General features: G+C 34.1%; 1 protein-coding gene across 1 annotated transcript in view; it reads right to left on the reverse strand.

Annotated features, from left to right (window-relative positions):
* Nucleotides 1-4,215, reverse strand: part of LOC128881104 (uncharacterized) — a 102,269-nt gene extending 98,054 nt beyond the window's left edge. Inside the window, exon 1 of the mRNA XM_054131839.1 lies at nucleotides 3,650-4,215. The gene's annotated coding sequence lies outside the window, so the exon portion shown is untranslated. The remainder of the gene's footprint in view (nucleotides 1-3,649) is intronic.
* Between the last annotated feature and the right edge of the window lie 2,480 nt (nucleotides 4,216-6,695).

Below are 6,695 nucleotides of genomic sequence, written 5' to 3' on the forward strand. Positions count from 1 at the left end.
AGGCTGGTCTTTCAAATTTGTTACCGTATCCGACAACCTTTAACGTGGGAAGGTAAGAGCTTTCTTTAATTGGAAGGCCCAGATGGCCGATGGAGGATACGATTAATAATTGTTTGAAGGTATGCTAGATGCTAGGGATGCTTTTAGTCGAATAACTTGAGTAGCATTGAAATTAGACCTTCTTTCGTACGAGTTTCACTTTATAGGAAATATTATGAATCGCATACTTAAATGAGTTTTATACTTTTGTTAATTAGACTAGGTGTTACATGTATGCAGTCAATCTCGTACCTATTCGTACCCTTTGTATCTATTGAATCTATTGAAGGAATAAATTTAGATGATAAATCTGTCATGTATGTATTTGTAATAGAAAATTTATTTAGAAACATTGAGGCTATCATTTAATTTAGACGAATTTCTTTAATAGATATAGAGGGTACGAATACTTATGGGGTGACTATACATCAATTATTTTATGTCTCATCATGGACAATGGTATTAAGAGGAAATTTTACTTTTCAACTTTGAAAAAATCTACTATTTAGCATTTTCTCAAAGTATCGACCTTTAAAATCTGCCAAAGGATTTTGTTGAATTTGGAAAATTAACAAAGTTAGGGGTATCTCAACAAAATAGCATTAATTTCCATTACTTTCATTATAGATGAGTATTGCACATTTTTTAAATGTGAATAAATGTGTGCAGTACCCCATACAAAAATTCCTTATGAATTTAAAGAAAAAAATTCAAATAAAATACTTGAAAACCAAAGCATTAGATTAGAATACCCCCCTAAAATGAAAATTGCAAATTGTCCTAATATTAATATTTCGCATTGTGCGTAATAATCATTTTATAATTGCAAGTGTATCTTTTTTATCTAACAAACATCGAGTCACTGGGTATCTTCCATTGAGTATTCGAAATGTTTATCTAAATAAAAATTTTACTCCATCTTAATACAAGCAAGTCTTATCTTAAAAATATATGCAAGAACATTATGAAGATTCGTTTAAAGAAAATGTTTGTCCCAGTTCTTAGAATCACCCTGTATATCTTTGTAAGTCCGAAAACCAGTCCGAGATAAACTATAATTTTCTGTTCTACCGCTACGAATAATTTAACTCCTACGAGTTCGGTTCACGTTATATTTACATACAGGGTGACCCACTTCAGAACCAGATATTGGTTGCTTCGTTTATTGATTTCTAACCTGTGCAATCAAATTATATAATACTGGGTACGATAAAACATGGCCACATTACGCTACTTGACTTTGGTAAAAAAAGATACATGTCTCATGAGAGAAAAATATGTCCACTATCCCTTTACGTGACATACATTCGTTCCGGTTATGTGAAATATCTATGTGGTAGACTATCCGCCAAATGGCGGTCACGTAAACGTAAAGCAGTACGTCTCCATTCAATAAAAAATATTACCCTGTTGTCTGAAATTTCTTCTATGAAGTATATAAATATTTTCTTAAGAGCTACATTAGGATTCATATAAAAAGCCACAAGGTTGAAAGCTGGCTTACACTTTCCATTATTTTTCTTTAAACACTCATGAAAATACCCCACCTATATAAAAGACCTATTTAGTTTTATAAATGAAATTTCAAAGATTATGATGGCATTTTTTACTAAGGAACATCGCTGTATTGTTTTATTTTCACGTGACTACCACATTCTGATTTAATATTTTAATGGCCTCGATCTTCTTTGAACGTCACACGATGCATTTTATTAGATCAAAGTACTTTTGAAACCATATCCATTTATAAATTAAAATCATACATGGAAGCAATCACGAAAGAAATTAACACGACTAAAATCATACGTGGAATAAAATTAAATTCGATTATTTTTAATTTTTGGTTAATCCGATAAAAAAAAAAAACTAATTAAACGCGCAGTAGATTCGATGTAAAATTTTGAAAGATAACGAACAAAAAATTCGAAAAAATGGAAAACTGAATAAAAACGTGACACAAATCGGTAAATCGAACAAGATCATATTTGCACGATATAACTGTAATTGTGAATGTAACTGTAATTTTCTTACATATATTTCCGCATTTACCATTTACATTTACTTAAACTTGAATGTCCGAACAGGAAAGTATTTATTCCGAAGCCTAATTGTACGCGAAATGAAAACCCGAACGAGCGAGGTAGCTATGCCATGAATGTAAACACTTCATATAGAGTTATTTTGTTTACCAGTATCCTAGCTTGCTAATTTCCGGTAAGGTTATCGAAACATATACACACTAAGAAGTTCCAGGCGGATCCAAATAATACATAAAAACTATTACGTCACGAGATATACGCAATGGAAGCTGTATTGCTGCTGGGTGAAAAAGAATTAGCAAATTAATTTGCAATTCGAAGATAGTACTTTACTCTATAAGCGCGTAATACTTCTCTAGCTAACTGCAAAGCAATCAATTAGCAAGTGCGAAGAAAAATTCAAACGCCTTCGTGTTTCCTTATTTACCATTGCGTTAACGCTTGCAAATCTTATTGGCAGTTGTACGTTTATTCGCATCCAGGATGCTTCGAAACTTGCTAAAATATCAATTACGATCGATCGACCACACCGAATCAACAAGGTTTAATCGAATTTCAAATATACTCGCTAATTCTAGTTTGGATCGTAATGACACGGTTTACCGGTTACCCTCCTAACCTACAACACGTGACGCTGCTTGTAATTTGCGTCACGATATTCGATGGAATTCATCATAATGAATACTGGATTGATTAGGTGTATACATTAATTCCGTATCTTTAGTTTCAATCGTTGATAAATACATAGACTGTGAATGTTTATGCAAATTCATATTCATGCAAATTTAGATAAAGAATTGAGATTTAAATGAAAGTTAATCTTATCTTTTAAACAGTACAATATTTTATTATTGATATCTCATATATTTTTCATTTATGCCCATCCTCATACATGTGTAAACTAATTAAACGCGCATTTGTCCACATTTTCATTTGCCATACATGCATAAACATCCGTCGTCTATTTATGACTGTAGTTTATGTAAAAATATTTATTCGTCATTTTGTTATGTTATATTATTAATCTTCTAACCTGATCTCCATTACGAGGAATCTATACGTGTATTATAACTTCAGTCTGAACCTGATGGGCATTGCAATTTATCTATATGTACAAAGTTCAGTGGCCAACAAATTTTGCTTATTGTTGTTCTTCTGACAGAGTGCAAGTGTACTTGATAAATATTAGGTGTAGAAATTAATTCTTTATCTTCACATTTAATTACTCGTAACTCTAGTTTAAACAGAAAACGTTTACCCGCCATTTTATTACGATAACTAACTATTTGTAATAATGAAACACGCGGGTTGTTCCGACATTTCATTTTTATTACTATATATGCGTTTGAAGGCGTGACTAAAGAAAGATAAAAAATTTTATTGTTTACCTTAGAAAGCCACAGAATTAATTTCTACATCTAAAACAATTCGGTAACTACCTAATGTATCAGTACGTATCACATGTACCAAACATGGTGATCGATTGGAGCAGAAATCGCTTTCGTAGTTTTCGATATGCCTCGGATGATCCCGTGATCGTAACTTTCGATAGAAATGTGTTCAACAGTTACCTTCAACGAAGCGCTATGAACGATGACATACGGCAGACGTCTGAATATTTCCAACGAGAGACTCCTCGAACTTTCCTTGAGTTCCTTCTCCACTGTCACGCGATCAAGATAAATGCCCGAAAAACTTCGGACTCAAGGACTTTCGACCTCGAGTCAATATACACGAAGACATACCGACACGTCTTTCTCAATGTCCATGGTAAAAAAATCTCACATCGAAGAAACCGATGTAAGGAGTTCTCGCACGCTCCGGGCAACCAGCCACGCGACTATAATTATTCGATAACACTGAGCACTGTTACACAAAACCGAGGGAACACACGACACTGAACACCATGCAAACGAAAATTCGATTCGCATCGCTCGCGACGCATCGCCTTTTATTCGTGACTATTTCGACGGATAACGTGTCGTCTTGCGTCGTCCACAGTTGAACGGTTAATTTACTTAAGAGATCATACCGCGACGATACGAACGACAGGTCGGCGAACCTTTTGAATCGTCACATTTTCCCGCTGGTCGCGACTAACGGAAGCACACGACCCACGCGCGATGATGGTTTGCCGCGAACTGAAAACACGGGGTAACTCTGGCCGGCCGAGGTCGAACGAGCGCGCACGGAAACGAACGAACCGGCCGCCCGACTATTACGTACGTCGACCGATTGACGGTCGCGAGGCTATTGATATTTCCATGCTTTTGCTAATCCTTTCTATCGGCGGTCGTGCCTAAGGAAATTCAATTTTCTCTTCTTCAGGCTCTCCGAGAAATCATTTCCTTATATACTCTTCTGGTCAGGGACATAGCACACGTGTGCTATCATTAAGGGGGTATCCTGAATTAGGAGGTCTAAGATAAAGCGGTTCTTCGTGAATTTTTTTAGGATGGAAAAAAATAGTTAATTCTACCAAACTTTTTATTCTATTTTCATACATATTTGAGTAGTCTGTACAAATTTTTTCAACAAGAAATATTCAAATTGAGTCGACTGCGACGCACATTTGTAGAGAACCTCACAATTAAAACCTCCTATCGGCGGGAAAGATGTAGGTTGTAATTTTGGTTTGACACAAAAAAAAAACCAAAAGAAATTTTCATTTTCATACATTTTTCATCTATGTGAACTAAGAAAAGTAAAATAAAAAAAATTTTAAACAACTTTTTTTTGCAAGTTAAAATGATTTCTCTCACTCAAAGAACTCGTTCTTTTTATCAAACTTGCAGTAATTTCACATTTCACCATTTTTGCGGGTTTTTCTTAGTACTCTTATTTACTAATTTTATAATTTTTGTAACGGTGTAACTTTCTGATCACCACGTTAAAATTTGATCGATTTTATTTTTATTTAACTGTTTTCCTCTTCCCATTTTTTTATTGTTTTTTTAATCAAACTTGATTTGATTTACTCCGAAATTACAAAGAGATGAATATTTAAATATTTTCTTCTAGTAAAGTGTATATGTCGAGTCCTCTATCATTTCGCTCGACTAACATCAGCTCATGTTTACGTTTTTTGCTCCAACTTCCTTCTTGTATAGATCCAAACTCGAGATTTGTTGTATTTACTTCGAGGAACATGTTCAATGTATAGGGTGCGCAAAATGTACATATTCAAGTTTTACTTGTACGAAATATTCAAATATATGGTGCGTTTTATTATTTTGAGCCCTGAATATTATTAGAGGGGCCAGAAAGTAATGTCGTTTCTGTGAATGTCTTGTTTATCATATATTATCTCATTGTATACCAGTTGATTTTTATCGATCAGATATTGAAAATTTGCACACTAGATAACAAAAGGTTGTTAATAACGAGGGCGATTACATAATTGATTAAAAATAAAAACTTGTTAAAAATTTATTTGTTCAAATTTAATGTAAAAGATACGACATTACTTTCTGGTCCCCCTAATATATTATAAACTTGAATTGAGAACGTACAAGTTCGAATACGCATACTTACTCCTTTATACGACATTAACACGTTGAACGCCACGTCAACCATATATGGGTGACAGAGCTTTTCACTGAGGAACTTCAACAATTAATTTTAAGGGCTGAGTGTTAATGAAAACGAATCTACATAGAATTCGTAAATTTTTACAGGGATATAAAGATTGGTAATACGACAAATGATAGATTCTATAATTCCCAATAGTCTCGAGACAAAATTTTAGTCTTGTACACATTTCCATGTGAATCGGCGTGGCAATCAACGCGTTAAAACGTGGTGATTTGGTGCCTCCTATCGCCCTCTGTTGTATGATACGTCATTATGACAAATGGCACGAGGTATACTTGAGGTTAATGGCAAACCTTTCTTGCTACATGTAGGAAAAACAGAAATAGAGAACGATACGTTTTCTTTGCTTCCAAGGTATTCATTTCCTTCACAAGTGTTCCTGAAGAGTGTCATACTAAATTGGTCGAAACATCGAGACAGTATACTATTATTCAAAATTGATGTCATCTTTCAGTACCCCCATCAAAGATCTTAAAAATTAACAGAAATAGAATCTGCTATACATAATATGTATCGCTACTACTTTAAAGGAAGCAACCAATAGATAAAAGAACATAGGATTGTCATTGAATCAAATTTAAATAATGAGATTTGTAGAAATATTGGTTGTTCTGCATAATCATACATACTGTGTTCTAAACAAAGTTTGGAATATTCAGAACACAATAACGACGTATTTTTACATCTTGACTCTATTCTAGGTTCTCGTCAGATAAATAAAATTCAGTCTTAAAAACAAAGAGAATTGAAATGTAAAAGTACGATGTAAAAGAATTGTACGACTAATTTGTACGTCGTATTCATTTTGATTTACTCCAGTTTTCGAAATTTCAAATACAGAATTTTGTGCACCGAACGTTCCATCGAGCAATGTTCCAAAAATATTCAGTCAAAGCATTCAAATTCCGTGAACGCTGCCGTGCGCGAAATTCGTATGTCGAATTAACACCAAGATCGATCCATTACAATTCCGACAATCGAAGATTCCACCGTGTCCAGGGTTCTCGAGCACGTAGAGGCGCT

The sequence above is a fragment of the Hylaeus volcanicus genome, chromosome 8 (genome assembly GCF_026283585.1).
Source record: "Hylaeus volcanicus isolate JK05 chromosome 8, UHH_iyHylVolc1.0_haploid, whole genome shotgun sequence".
NCBI lineage: Eukaryota > Metazoa > Arthropoda > Insecta > Hymenoptera > Colletidae > Hylaeus > Hylaeus volcanicus.